General features: G+C 41.3%; 1 long non-coding RNA gene across 1 annotated transcript; it reads left to right on the forward strand.

The window, feature by feature from the left end:
* The first annotated feature begins 10205 nt into the window (after window positions 1-10205).
* Window positions 10206-15990, forward strand: LOC148216992 (uncharacterized). Its single transcript, XR_015797805.1, has 3 exons — window positions 10206-10274; window positions 12154-12312; window positions 15668-15990. It is a non-coding gene; the product is annotated as an uncharacterized LOC148216992 (long non-coding RNA).
* The last annotated feature ends 214 nt before the right edge of the window (window positions 15991-16204 follow it).

Raw genomic sequence — 16204 nt, forward strand, 5'->3', positions numbered from 1 at the left:
CCCTACATGAGTTCTTCCTGAAGTCTTCCCCTCAAATTTAACTGAGGAACACTGCATACCATAGGAAAGCTGGGTACACAATGGGACATTCACACATACATCCTTTAGCCACCGCATAATTAGACTTGTAAGAACACCCTCATCACTGATGTAAATTTTCCTTTGAAAGAAAATTCAAAGCAAACCGTTTTTCATCAAATTGAATAAGAACTGAGCTTTTTAAAATGCAGGACAATTTTTGTCCAACACTAATTATTTATTCTGTACAACATTCCCTTTTAGCCTCCCCAGCATAATGTTCTCCAGATGTTTTGTACCACAATTCTCACCAGAGTGAGAGCCATCACCATAGATAATACCATGGAGAAGGCCTTTCTGATTATAGTAATGGACCCCTCAGGATGCTATGGTATCGTGGCAGACACAGAGGATGGAGGATATTCTAAGCACAGTTCATCCGTCCTCCCATTCTACCCTCCTACTCAATCAGGGATGTCTGCATGATGTGGTTAAAAAAAAAAAAAATCAAGATAGCCATAATGGCGTGATCAAAGCCTACCCATTTTTTACGTGCATCTCTTGGCCACAGGACTTTCCCCACAGCAATTCTCTGCTGCCATCATATGAAGGCAGATGGCACTCATAGTGAGTTTGGCTGCATCTCAGGTTGGGTTTATGCACTGCATTTGGCCATGGTTATCTTGACCATGGTTTGTTGAATGAAACTTAATTGGTTGACTTCATACATTGTATGTGGTGGATGATCTCTGTAGCTATAATGTCATTACCTTCTTTGTAGCTCAGCATGGTGTGCACCATTGGAGTTTATTTGCTGGAGCACAAATATTGCATGTATGGGTTAATATGATATGTGAACCTAACTACGGATTCATACCCTGCACCAAGCCATAAAGTGATTTATCTGTCTTTGGCTCAGAGTTTTGGTTAAACCCAACATTTATGGTTCCTAACCATAGCTTATGGCTTAGGATGCTGTAGGACCCAAATTAGACAACTGTGAATTAGGGCTGATCTTTATGACCAGTTTGCCCCAGTGCAAATAAGATTCTGGGCCATTTCTCAAGGGCAGGATAATATGATGTCATAACCTACCCAATGACAGCCCACTGGGAATGTAGTGCTATCTGGTTTACCTTCTGAGTTTCATTTCATTACAAGTTCACCAATGGAACAGTGAAAAGATGTCCTTTTTAAAAAAAAAAAAAATCCACGGATGGAAAAGAGTCAGGAAAAATGGTAAAATTGTACAGTAGTGTTATTTTTTTAAAAAACCAGACTACCAGTGGATGTACCAGAAGGAAGGTATTAAGTATAAAGGGGAGTCAATGGAGGGGGCTCATACAAAGACCTCTTCCCCCAAAGAAAAGTGACTGATTGCTTTCTTGGCAAGGGTGAGAAGGGCAACAAAGCACAGGGACCTGCAAATTAAGGACCATGGTAAATGCTTAACATATCAGGCCATTGCTGTGGCCAAAGCAGAAGAGGGGACTGAAATCCAGAAAGGGATTTTTAAGCCAACTTCTTTTCCATCTGGTTTATACATGGGAGTAGTCAAGTGGCTTAAGGATGCAGTGCAGAAAGGCCCTTAGTCAACCTACAGCTAAATGCTGGCTTCGAAGGATAAGTGAAACCAGCATACAATGATGGGGGGCAGCAAAAGCCATGAAATCTGCAACTTGGCACAACTTTTTGACTATATCCTAAGAGCAGTGGATGGTGTATTGATACAATTGGGAGTATTGCCTGAAAAATTTGGCTTGGACTACAACTTTGAAGGGATGAGTTCAATTCCTCATTTAACTAAATTTTCAGCAGGTGATCTTGCGTCCATCACTTTCTTTCCACCTACATCCTCATTAAGAAGATTTTATCAAGATTTACTTCATTTTTCCTGAACCCAGTGCCTTCCAAATGTGAATCCCCAGCTGGCAGCATTCTACATAGATCCCTTTTACCCAACAGCATGGGATAAGCAGACCTCTTGCTGATGTTTTGAGAACAGTGGCAGGTTTTGAGAAGTTCTAGAAATATCAGTCTGGGAAAATATAGAGATGAAAACTGGGCTGATGGATGTGACGAAAAGAAGGTACTGCCATCCACTCAGGCAGTTTTCTTGGGAAAATGAAGATCTTTGCTGCAGCCGGACCTAAACTTCCTTCTACAGCAGTCTTGATTCAGCTCACTAAATTCAGAAGAAGAGAGGCAGTTGGGACAAAGAAAAAGAGACATAGATTGCATGCCTGCAAGTACCTACAGATGGATTCCTGTGTAATGAAGTGTGCCACCCCAAATTGGCTCTGTTTGCAAACAGGAGGAACTCCTGGCTTGAGCTCTGTCATTTGCATGGCTGTGCAGGCTGCTCCCCTCGTATAGGCTAGTTGCTTGTATTTGTTGGCACCGGGGCTATACTAAAGCTGGCATTCTACCCTAGTGGGCACGGTGCCACCTGAACAGATGGGCTCAAGTGCAGGCGTATTCAAGAGAAGCTGTATTCAAGAGGGGTTTTTTTGCCTGCTTATTATTGGCAGGATGTCAGCACAGGAAGCTGGGTATAACAGCAACTCAGGCAATGCTTCAGCGAATTTAAGGGAGAGTCCTAGTTGCCAAATATTTCAGAGTGAAGCCACTTGGGAATTGAAAAATATAAAATATAATTCCTACTGCAGATAGAGATGTTCTTCCATGTGACTGAAAGGCCTGGGCAGCCTTGAAATCTTTACAATCTTATTTAGAGGTCAAAGGATTGCTGTTAGCATCTATCCCTTCTGAGACTCAGGGGTTCCTCAATAATAATAAATGTGCATCACTTATTGTTCATTATTTGTATAGCTATGGTTGACTATACAACCAGAATTTGAGGATTTGAACATTAAACCAGAAGTCATAGATCATCTCCTCACTAGGAATTTATAACATCTTCTACAACCATCTAACTACTGTTGTGTCAAAAGAACTGAAATGAAGACAGTCTTTATATCACTTCAGCAATGCCTGGGTGATGCTGTGAAGTGCAATAAGTCATTAGTGGAGAAAGGGCCATCGTTTCCAAGTCATGGTGGCTGAGTTCACACAACAGTGTGCTAACCAGAAACCAAGTAAGCCACATGATGGGCTTAATGGAATGTGTGAAGTCAGACCTAAAATTGCTACCTTCTTAGACTCCTTTCTCTTAAGCATGCCTCTTTTCTGACTATTTTAGCTGTTTCATAAGGAGGATATTATTTGTCAACAGGACCTCATTCAAGAACAAGAGAATTGTTTTACACCACTGTAAGAGAGGTTTCTCATTGGAGATGGCTGATGAGAAAGCTTGGCCATGGTGACTCCCTGATAGGATGTATAAGGAAGGAGGGTGGTGAAGCAGGAGCCAGCAGTTCCCAGACTAGAAAGAACCACAGTGTCAAGATAGACACTGGTGCTCCCAAGGCATTCAGAAGAAAGCCAATTCTCTATTGACTCAGAAAAGAGAGAGGAAAAACCCCAGAATTTAAACTCTGGATGTATAAAGGCATTGATTTCCGTGAACTGCAGGGGACAAATTTTCTGTGTGTACATGACTTCATTCTTGTCTGTAATAAAGTCACTTAATAATCTTGCTGCATTCTGGGTTTGAGTCGTCTGCCAGGTAAGGCAATTCCTGAATAAGGGGTTCTCAGTTTGGAGAACTAAGATTGATAAATCTGGCAGTTTTAGTTGTTTCCTTCTGACTCCCCTTTCTGCTTGTCTCCAGACCTCCCTTCCCATCTGTCATGGATTCTGTCTGGGAGTTTTAGCATGTAAGAGGGCGCTTGAAAACCGGTAGGTGTCTAGTGCAGTGAAGAGTGGATGTGAAACTGACTTCTCATCTGGACTGTACATGTTATCCTCACAAGATAATGAATCTGCTCATTCTTTTCCAGTGCATCCTTGTATTGTGTGAAGCCATTTGGTCACTGCCCACAAGATACAGAAGTCAAATTCTCATGGGAATAGATTGTAATGGGAAAAACCAGGAATGAGTGAAGCCATCTCAGAGGGAGAGAGCGAGAGAGAGCATATGAATGGCAGGTGAAGGAGTGCATACATGTCTTTCCAGGCAAGCCTGCTTGGAGGAAGGGATTGTCAAGTGACAGGTGTGACTCTGCAAAGCACAGCTGTCACTATATCTCATGGCAGATGAACACAAAAGAGCTGGGATGTGAAGTAGGGAGGTTCAGCCCTTCCCTTCATAAGCGGAGTGCCACTGATCCTGACTGAACATCATATACCTTTGGTTTTGTTAAAAGGAAAAGCAAACCAGGAAATGCTGGCTAGCCACCCCTCATAAATATGGCTGGGAGATTGGCAAATTATGACCAACCGTGGGGCATCCCATGGGGGAGGGGGCAAAAAAGTCAAGATTGTATCTGTATTGCTGTATCTGCCTGGTCAAAGCTGCCATCTTGACTTTTATGACCTCTCCTTTAGGCACCTGGGTAACCAACCATGGTTTGATAAGTTGTTTTGCTGATGCATGCTGGTTAAGTATTTTACTCATAGTTAATTCTGAGCATACTGGGCATGTCACACAACTGCATTCAGAAGGGTTTCATCCAAAGGTCACATGCACCAATCATAGAATCAATAACTGGAGAGAAATGAGCAAACTACAACATTTCGATGCTGTATTAAAAATCTTTTGTGTAACATGTAAAGCAGTATTTTTCCTGGAAAAAAAAACTAGAATAATTTCAACTGGAAACGAATAAGTTATTTTTAGTAACAATGTTGTCAGAAAAAAATGATTTTGTGGGTTCTTTCCCCTTAAAATGATAGGCAAATCTGTTTATTTGCAAAACAAAATACACTTGGGGCCCTGTATCTTTTTATACATGTCAGGCTACTTTTCAACACACTTCTTTTAACCTTCCACTAAGCCTTCGAGTTTCTCAACCAGTCCCAGCATCCGCTTCTGTTTTGTCCTGTACTTTGCTCCAGAGATGTCCAGCTTATTGTTAACTAGTACTGTATATTTCCTTTGGGCAGCAACCAATGGCCAAGATGATCTTTTTGAAAACAGTTCTAACATATAATTCTGGGCATCCTTCCCAGAACAGCTAAAAGCTTTTGGCAAAAAGGTTGGGGCACATGGAGAGTTTATAGACCGGGAAGTAGCAAAAACACTTCTGTGTAACTGCCAAGAAAACTTCATGACAGGTTCACATAGTCACCAACAATGGAGCTCATCTGTCTCTCCTCTGATCTCTTCTTTATGACTTTCCAGACTTCAAGGTTGTTCCACCTTTACCAAATTAGGTGCTTCATTCAGACAGTTAAAACAGACTCTGCTATTTACATTGAGCAAGCAGTGATGTTCCAAAAACTGGAGTTGAATTTCCAGCTCTTCCCTTTTGTCAGGAAGGCAAGCCCAATCTTGGTCCAATCTCACAGCTAAGATACTCTCGGCCTCCAGGCTGCCATGCTTTTGTTCTTGTGGCTCTTTTTGTGATCTAAACAGCTCAAATGGCTCTGAAGGGCAGATCTGGTATAAATCAGTTCCCTTGTGATGTTACAACAAGGAAAGCACAGAAGGGTGATGGTGGGCCTAAATCTCACCTCTTGTTTCACTGTGTGCAGGCAGAGAAAAACTGAACTCCGAGCATTAAAGAGAGTTACTGTAAAAACAACTCTTTACTATAGCTTTGGGTTGGTCTCTGCTATCCTGAACGCTGCAACTTTAGAGTTGTTATACAGATGTGGCTTTGCACTGCCATCGGCTTCCCAACATTTCAACCTCAGATACCCAGGCAAGTCTCAGGATATAACTCAGCTTCAAAGAAAGAGAGCTGCAAACGGAAAGGGCCAGGAAAATGCAAGCCTAAGGGAGGGATTAGGCAGGTAGCTGGACCATTTGCTGAGCAACCTTCCACCACCAGTGTTGGAAATGTGGGGAAATATGAGAGGTGGAGGGTCCCCTCATACAACATTTACTCTTTTAGAACAGTTAAAAACAAAACAAAACAGCATTTAAAAATGTATCTGCACAATGTGGAGATATACTTTAAGGATGGTGATAGCCCAAAGATTAAACCTCTCTGTCTCCTAAATGCACCAACAAAAACTGAGTCTTAGAATAGGTCTGGGTGAACAAATTAGCAATTAATTTGCCATTAGGCTAGCAAGACTGCAGCTGTAGGCCAGGGAACAAAAATGAGATTCACCAGCATCTCATTTGACCCCAGAACACTCTTTTTGGAAATGGGTGGTTTAAGGGGAAAACCCTCCAAAAGTGGATGCTCTGGTCCAATCACAGGGCAGTCCTTAACACACAGTCTGATGCAGTTCTTGAGTAAGCCCACAGAAGCCGCAGGCTTTTGCTGATAAATTTTATGCTCTCAGTTTCCAGCAACCCATATAAGCATTAGATAACCTTGGGCCAATCGCTCAAAAGCTATGTTCACCCAACACATTTAAAATGGATATTGAAATAATCCATAAACTGGGTTGGCCCAACACATCAAATTATAAACTAACTAAATGGCCTGGCTTCACACAACACAATAAGCTGCAAAACTAACCAAGATTAATATGTTGTGTGAATGTAGCCACTAGGTCTTTAACTGGGCAGGCTAAGCACATTTTACAAACACAGCCTGAGGGTCTTTTAGGGAAGGGAGGAAAATCCATGCATGTATGTCTGCCTTCCTTGGCTAGGTATTATGGGAGCTTGACCAACATGTCTGGTGGGCACCCCCTGGGGGAAGCTGATTCCATCACGAAGCTATAGGAGGTTAAATGAACTCAGTTTTAATAATAAACCGGTTCAGTAAGGCATGAAATATGTGAGTGCCTTTAGGTACTGTGGTATTTAAGGCCTACTGCACAGAGCAGAGTGACTGTCAAGTATGGCTGAGAAAGGATCTTCTAGTCTAGACCTGAAAAATATATCCGGGCTCAAGACAAAATGAGCCCCTATTCTCTTCTGTAAAAACTAACTCCCTCAGGTGGAGGAAGCAGTCGCTTCCTGACTTTACTTTGTATGAATGGGTTATTAATTATTTTATTTAGGCCAATCACTGGATGACTTCCTACCAGACAAATACCTTAATGCCAGAATCTTAGGAGAAAATTAAAGTAGGAGAGTGATGTTATACATTGGAAAAATAAGAAGCCTGGGGCCCTCCAGATGTTGTTGCTCCATTCCCAGCACCCTTTATCATTGGTTATGGTGGATGGGAATATTGGGAGTTTCAGTTCAGCAACATCTAGAGGTCCAGAGATCCTTCTGTCGAGCGAGATACTTGCGCTTGGTCTGGGCACTGCAGTGTTCTGGAGGACTGAGGCTGATGAAAGAGAAACAATTCTTTACATATTCATTTATTTAAAAAAAATACAGTCTAATTGTGTGTGGTGCTATGTGTTATATAAAGAAATGTCACATAATTACAAAAATGAAATACGAGTAAAACAAACTCAGTTTCTTTGGTAACTCAGACAGGGAGAATAGTTGTTGTTGGGTGTTGGTGAATACTGACGTGTCATCCAAAATGTTATGGCATGTCACCTTTGACACGCGTGTCATAGGTTCGCCATCACTGCACTAGACTAAAATGTGCCTGACTATTTTATTTACTGTGTTGTGACAACTAAAGCAGTGTTTGTTCCTCTTCATTGGGTCTAGAAAACATGTGCCTCTGAAGAGATTGTTAAACTTCAGTTCTCATCAGCTCCAGTCAACATGGTCATAGGTGATGGGAACTGAAATCCAAAATCTGGTGAGACATATCCTTGCTTTTGAGTTTGGAGAATGACTTTGTCAGGCTTTTGAATTATGATGGCAACATTTGCAATGGTGACCTAGCTGAAGCTGAGAAAAGGAGTTAACGTGTGAGTGTGTGTGTTCTGATTAATTTGAAGTAGATTTGTTAATTCTAGATACTTTGCTTGAAGACTTCATTACTACTGCTATTATTTTTTATTATATAGCACATGTTGCTTAAGCCTTTCTTTCCTATTATGCTTTAGTCCCTCCTACTCTCAATTCAAGCTTTCCTCAGGTACAAAATTAGAGCCATGGCAGTCCTAGTCAAGAAAGTAAGGATGATCAGATTAAACAGAGATTCAGAAATAAGGAATTGGGTTTCATAGCTAATCATCTTGAATAGGAAATATACTGTAGGTCTGCTAATGACCTCAGAAATAACTTTTCACATGCTCACAGAAATCTGGTATCTTAGATGTATTATTTGATCTCTTTGCAACTGAAGGTGGGTCTTCAAATATGTTTTTTTAGCTTCATCATTTTTTGGAGAAAGATGACTGTCTTGAGGCATTCACATCATGAACACATTAGATTCAATTTTAAGCTATTGTTTGTATTTTCTGTGGGACTAAGTACTTATTACATATTCACATGGGTAAATACAATATAATGCTTTTTTTAAAAAGGGACAAAAGGAGGGAAAAAACAGCTTGGAGGAAGGGGGAAATGTCAACAGAAAAAGTTTCCCTCACTCAATCGCATTTCTAAACACATTCCTTCCTGTTCTTGGGGATTTTGAATTCATGAGCAATGATCCAATACACAGCACGCAAAAACTTTGTAGTTTTTTTCTCCAATGTATTAATAGTCAATTTTCTTAGTTTTGTTTTCAGGCACCTAAAGCAAGTCATGTAATATTCCATTAAGGAACTTAACTACATACACATGATTTCTTCCCCCGTAGTCTGCTTCCTTTTCTACCGCAGCTCCAGTGGCATCCATGGAGGGGGTCAAAAACAGCAAGATGACAGACAGAGCATTGTGATGCAAGCCCCACCCCTTTTGAATGTGCATGCAATATTGATGCATGTACAAAAGGGGCAGGGCTTGCACTGCGACACTCTGCCTGCCTTCATGCTGTTTTTGACCCCTCTGTGGATGTCACTGTTCAGCTATCAAGGAAAAGGAATGTGGCAGTGCTTCATTGCTACTTGCACCAACAACACTAAGTCTACTATGTCTCTGCATGTCATGAAGCGTAACAAAACCAGAGGGTCTTTGAATGTGTAGCTTTTCTTAACCCTGCCCCCCACTTGGAAATGAACAAGTCCTTCTCTTCCATACAGGTAATCCTCATTCAGCGACTGCCTCATTTACCGATCCTTTGCAGTTATGACGGTGATGAAAAAGTAACTTTGTGACCAATCCTTGCATTTATGACCTTCCGGGGTCTATAAAGCAAAGGAAAGCTGAAGTAAGATCAAAAGCACAGTCACAGTTTCACTTAGTGACCACTTCACTTAATGACCAAGTTGCTGGTCCCAATTGTGATCGCTATAAGAGGACTACCTGTAATGCTCTCCTCAAGTCTAGCCAGCATCCTCCTCTTCCTTGCCAGCCCATCAACCTCCCCTTACTTTTTTTTCTCTGCAAGAAATTTTCTGTCTGTGAGAAAAGTTTGTCCTAGCCAGCATTATAGAAGAAGAACAGCTTGCCTGTCTAAGAGTTCACTTGACAGAATGGCAGACAGTGCATACTGTCACACCTCCAGTTTTTGCTTGCAGGATTTAAAACACATTAACCCTCATTTTGAATCAAGTGGAATGAAAGCTGCTTAAAGAGGCAATTGGAAGCCAGGAATGGCTAATTCTCAGGCAAAATCCCCTTCCCAAATTGGTTTTCTTTTATGATATTTGGGTTTTATTGCAGTATTGGTGGACTTGTAATCAAACCTGTACTTTGCCCCATCATTCAACTTAATTCTGATTGAAACACTAAAGGCATTTTTCAGACATGAGTCTTAAAGCTTTTTCTTTTCCCCTAACATTGTTTTGTAAATGTGACCAAGATTGCTTATTCAAATTACACCTGCTTCTTTTCTGTACTCACAACAGCCTCATCTTTTAGGCTAACGCTGCATGGAAAAGGCTGAAGAGCAAGTGAAACCTGAACCCCCCCCTCGCTCCCCCGCCCGTAGCCATTTTACTTCACTGAAGCAAACACCATGTTGAATCTTATGGTGCTTTAATCTGCATTCCTAAACACATTTATCCAGGAATAAACTCCATGAAATTCCACTGACTTTTTAGACCTTTTAGGATTTCTGTTAAAAGTGACAAGCTTTTGCAAAGCAATGGAGAACCTGTGACCCCCCATTTATTTAAACTACAATTCCCAAGATGCTTCACTATGTCCATACTGGCAAGGGCTGCTGGGAGTTGTCCCTCAACGAGGTCTGGAGGACCTCTCATTGCCAAGCTCTTCGTGTGCATTAAAGATGGCTGGCATATGCTTTCAAACAAACTTTCTAGAGGTAGGTAGTTTGATCTGTTGGGAGTTTCTCCCATGATAATTGCTCAGCTAGTATAGCCAACTAGGAAAATGGTATCATCATGAATTGTTTTTCTGAAAGCTCTTCCTGATGTTATCTTTGTGCACCTTAGACCAGAACTGGGGGACTTTGAACCTTCCAGATCAGGCTGATCTCCAACTTTCAGTAGCATCTTAAACCACTGGCCGTCCTGGGAGTTACAGTTCAGCAACATGTGGAAATATTAGGGCTACCAGATCTGGACTGCAAGAACCCAGAAGAGCACCAGATGGCAACAAATAGTTTATGTCTATCTTTGCTGCTATCTAATGGTGGTTCAGATTTTTGCAGCCCAGATCTAGTAGCACTAGAAAACAATTTCTTTATTTCTTGCATTTCATGGTTCATTCTACTGTTGAATTTTCTCTCCTCTCAGTTCAAATCTGCCAGATAAGGACATTTATTAGAATGGTCACTTCATCATTGGAAAAGAGGACAAATGAGGGAGCATGTCAGTGGCTTTTGATACCATCAACCATGGTATCCTTCTGGACAGAGAATTGGGAGTGGGTGACATGGTATTGTGCTGATTCACCTCCTTTCTCCAGGGTTGGTTCCAGTCAGTGGTGACTGGGGAGGAGAGATCCCGCCCCCACCCCCTCTCCTATTCAACATCTACATGAGACCACTGGGTGAGCTCATCTGTCGCCATGGGGTGAGGTATCATCAGTATGCTCATGTTACTCAGTTGTATATCTCTGCCCCTGGCAAATTAAGCGAAGTCCTACCTAGGTGTCTGGAGGGTGTGAGAATCTGGGTGGGGAACAGCAGGCTTCAACTGAACCCTGGTAGGACTGAGTAGTTTTGGGTTTTGAGCCCCTCTGGTTCTAGGAGCTTACCATCTTTGGTACTGGATGTGGTCGCACTGCCCCAAACAGACCCTGTGCGCAGTCTGGGGGTCCTCCTGGACTCACGACTCCTGCTCGAAGAGCAGGTGGCAGTCATGGCTAGGAGGGCCTTTGCACAACTTCGTACTGTGCGCCAGTTGCACCCATTCCTAGATCAGAGGGACTTACTCATGGTCACTCATGCCCTGGTCACCTCCTGGTTAGATTACTGCAATGCGTACTATATGGGGCTGTCCTTGAAGAGTATCTTAAAACTTCAGCTGGTGCAAAATGCAACAGTGCAAGCAGTTATATGTGTTTCTAGTATAACACACATTACACCTCTGCTTTGTGAGCTGCATTGGTTACCAATTTGTTTCCAGGTCCAATTCAAGGTGCTGGTGTTGACCTTTAAAGCTCTTCATGGCACGGGGCCAGGCTATTTGAGGGACTGCCTCTCCCCAATTTCATCTGCCCATCCTATCAGATCCAGCAGAGAGGGCATGTTATGGGTTTCGTTGCCTAGGGACCTACATTTGGCAGGCCCCAGGAGGTGGGCCTTTTCTGCTGTGGTGTCTGCATTGTGGAATCTTCTCCCCCTTTAGGTGAGGTTGGCCTAGTCATTGTTGAGCTTCCAGAGGTCCCTCAAGATCTGGTTATGCCAGCAGGCCTGGGGACCCTAGGGGACAGGGGAATTAGTGAGGTGGCTCCCTTATTTTTAACATCCTTTTATTCTTTTTCTATTTTGATTTTTATAACGTATTGCCTGGCCCCGTGCCATGAAGAGCTTTAAAGGTCAACACCAGCACCTTAAATCAACAATTTATTGATTGTTTTTAGCTTTGTTAAACAATACCCTGTGGTGAGATGGGCAGCTATATAAATTGGTTTAATAAATGAATAATAAATATGAATAATAATTTCTCTATATAGTGCAAATTTAGAAATCATTGCATGAATGTAAATGTAAATATGATCCATTTTTTATTGTGTAGATGTAATGGATGGCATGAGCATGGAAGATTCCGGAATGGAAGTTCCAGGTTGGCAGGAGGGGGGAGAGGCATCCCAGGGCAAGCGCCTCCTCAGCCCGCAGCAAGAGTCCATAGGAAGACGAAGAGGATGAGACTGGCCCCTCCCTAGAGTCTCACGGGGTATATCCACTCGTTGCTTTGGCATAGGTTTAGTCTGGCGAGTTTCTGTCTATTAGGTGTGAGCTAATAAAGGAACTGAACTGTACTGGATTGCCTCGTTGCTGTTCTTGAGCTGAACCTGACAGTAGCATGTGAGTGGGTGATTCATGTCTTTGCTCAGTCTGCTGCCTGGCTGATAAGCATCTCCATTTGATTCTTTCTCTTTTAAATTAATGAAGGAGGATTCTATTTCCACAGTCTTAGAAGTTGGGCCAGCAGCATTTTAGAAAGACAAAAAGTTCTACCCAAGAGGTTGCAATAAGGGTCTCTCCTGTTTTTTGAAAGTGGTACCAGTCTCATATATTCACTAGGGAACCATGATTGGGTATAGCAGTGCTTCCCAAATCTGGTTTTTCTTTGGGTAGCGACATACAAGCCCGTTATCCAATCACAACAGGGACATTTAAATTGACTTAAAGATTGCAATGGATACTAAAATATATTCAAAAATCTCCCAAAGTATTCCTATTCAGATGAAAATTGATGAAATTACCAATGGTAATTTGTTGAAGTGACATAAAGATCATTCAGTGATATTGTTTTCATAATACAGGTAGTCCTCGAGTTATGACCATTTGTTCAGTGGCCGTTTGAAGTTAGGGTTTTGGATAATGAAGGAAAAAGTTTGAGAAGCACTGGGCTAGAATGAAAATATATATATATATATATATATATATATATATATATATATATATAGCAACGCAAGTGAAGCTGCCTTATCTTCTGTTGTGTTTCACAGTCGAACATCTCATTAAACTGCTTTTTTCAGGTTCTAGCTCACTGTTCTGGGGCGACAGAATTGGTAAGCCTGGAATTACAATAAGTTTTTCTTCAGATAAATGGAAAATCGTAAAGTCAGTGCAGGCTTCCAAAATAGGCAAAATATAATAGGCCCGAAAGGCAAGTGAACTGTGTGCCTTGGTTAAGTCTGCACAGGAGAAGCTGGTTTTCGTTCTTTCCAGCCCAATGGAATGCTGGAGAACGAGACTCAATACTCTGCCACTTTGCTTGTCTGTCAGCAGCAGAACTCCTGGGAAACCGATCCAGGTATTGGTGGTGACAATAGGAGAAGCCAACAGAAGAAAGTGGTTGGATAGTACTGTACTGTAGCCCAACCCACCTCACAGGGTTGCCATTGTGGGGAAAATATAGGGCAGGAGTATTAGATATCTTTGCCACCTTGAGTTATATATAAACAAGGTGGAATAATAATAATAATAATAATACTAATAATAATAATAATATCAACAGCAGCAGCAGCAATTATGCTCTGTGTGCTTCCCCTACCTCATTTTTTTCAGTTGGTTGTTTTGCTCAGAATTAAATCAGTTGGTTCTCGTTATATTGATATTTAAAGCGTTCAGGCCCTAGGAGAAACAGCTCTTGTTTTACTGTTTCAAACAAGGAAAGTTCTTTGGCTGACTGATCTTTGTAGACATCAGCGCAAAGGCAGCTGCATCTCATTCTTGGGTGAAGCAGCACCCTCGCGCCAGTTAAGAGGGAAGCATGAGCTCAGAGATTCAAACCCCTTCTCACATTGTTGAAACAACTGAATATACTTTGCTTTTTATGCTTAATTTCTCATCAATGATATACTGGGCACTAACCATAAAATCTTCGTTATTCCTTGGTCCAATCACTGATATTATATTTCTGTATCAACTTTTTTTCCTTTTTTCCTTTTTCCTTTCTCTTGCTTACCTTTTTTTTTCTTTTAAAAATTATATATATATATACACACACACACACACACACACACTCACATACACACATATATACATACACACATATAGACACCTACACACACATACATATATACATACATACATACACATATACACACACACACACACACACATATATTAAATGTGTGAAGCATGAAATGAGAGTCAGGTAAAATAGGAGCAGTTGGAATTTCCTTTAATGTAAATGTGGTAGTAGTACAGGCTCTTTCTGCATGCATTTAAGAACACTGTGCAAAAAAAAAACAAAAAACCCAGTATTTTGACAGGAAAAAAATCAGGTTAATTGTGACAAGTGGAGTTCCTGCACTTATTTTAGTTACCAGGTAGCTAAGGGGTGTGAGTGGGTGTTCTTTCATTAAACATTCTTTCATTGTACATTATGCAATAATCTTTAGTAACCTGCAGTCTCCCTGGGAGAGCCAGTCTGGTGTAGTGGTGAAGGCACCAGGCTGGAAACTGGGAGACTGAGTTCTCTGCCTTAGACATGAAGCCAGCTGGGTGACCTTGGGCCAGTTACTCCCTCTCTCCCAGCCCTAGGAAGAAGAAGGCAAGGGCAAACCACTTCTGAAAATCTTGCCAAGAAAACTGCAGGGACTCGCCGAGGAGTCAACACTGACTCAAACGCACAAATATTTATCTATCTAGTCTCTCTGAAGCTTGCATTAAATCACAAGTTCAATCCCAAGAAAGAGATTATGGAGGAGTTCTTGGTCCCATCTCTCTTGGCCCTGCTTCTTTAAAACATTTGGCTTCTTGGCCTTTCTCCAGGGCTTGGAGACTGACTACCAAGACCTAAGCAGTGGTTTATTTAACCATGTTTTTTTGCCTAAGTTAGAATTGGCTTAGTTTGCCCATCGCCCCCACCATAAATCATGGATGAACAAATTGTCTCTGTTGGTCTCTACCATAGAGATGCAGGATGTCTATCTGGTAATATAGTGGGGAGTATCCTATCATTGTAAAATGCCATAATCATTCTAAAATGTTCATGACCAGTTTCATTTTGCAATTGCAGAAAGTGAATTCACCCTATAGGGGCAATTCAAACTTTTTTTTAAGGAACACGAAACTTTATCTTACTTTTTCTAGAGGAGTTTCTTTTCAGTGCTGCCCACCCCACTAGTTTTCTCCAGGAGTCCTGAGCATCACCATATACAGTAATTTCCACCTAGCAAGCAGTTCAGCTGAAGAGACAGTGTTGAACCAACTGGCTAGGTAGCTTCCAAAAGTCTTGTCCACAGGGCATTCACTCCTGCATCTGGGCAGCTTGGAGCTGTAGTTCAGCAATGTTTGATGGACCACGCATTCACCAGTCCTGGTAATGGCAATGTCTACTACAGAGGACGGCAGAAGAATCCAGATTTCCATACCACCAGGTTCTCATAGTAGCACATCCTGTTGAAAATCGTTCCAGGCTGGAATGATAGTCAACACGCAGAGTTTTGATTTCTTATTCAGTATGCCATTAGGAATAGCTTTAGTAGACAGGTGTGATTGGACACTTGGTGTTCATGCATGTGCAACTTACTTTCTCATCAATTCTTTTTTTCCAATTCTTTTTTTCTTTTTAGCTTATCATTTCCAAACTTCAGCCTGTCTGGATCAAGGGATAGAGCTACATGAAGTGGGCAATCCCAGTGGCCTGCCAACTGCCAGAATGGATCTGTATACCTGAAAATACATAAAAAATTGGGAAAATGGACATCTGCCTATGGAGGAGCAGGCAGAAGTAAACACAAAGTGAAAAAGATAAAAAATGCCTTTTACTGCATTTATTAATTGAATATGTAAAAAGAAACGGGAAAAAAAAGCAATACACAGACTTATGAAGAAATAAAAAATAAAACCAAGGAAAACACGAAAAAGAAATAAAAAGCATACAGGGCATAATTCATGGAGGCATTATATATATATTCATTCTACATAAGCATTCAAACAAATGGTAACCATATTTCATTACAATCATCCATATCTAGTATACATCAATATATAATTTGTTTGTATCCTGCAGATGATTTAGTAATTAGGGCCATATTTTTATCTTTCTAGTACTGAAGAATAAGCTCTAAGCAGGACAAAGAGAATCCAGTTTATTTGTCCAGATGTCA

This window comes from Python bivittatus, unplaced genomic scaffold (assembly GCF_059951505.1).
Source record: "Python bivittatus isolate LINGU-HERP-01145 unplaced genomic scaffold, Pbiv_v1 ctg000020_np1212, whole genome shotgun sequence".
Taxonomy (NCBI): Eukaryota; Metazoa; Chordata; class Lepidosauria; order Squamata; family Pythonidae; genus Python; species Python bivittatus.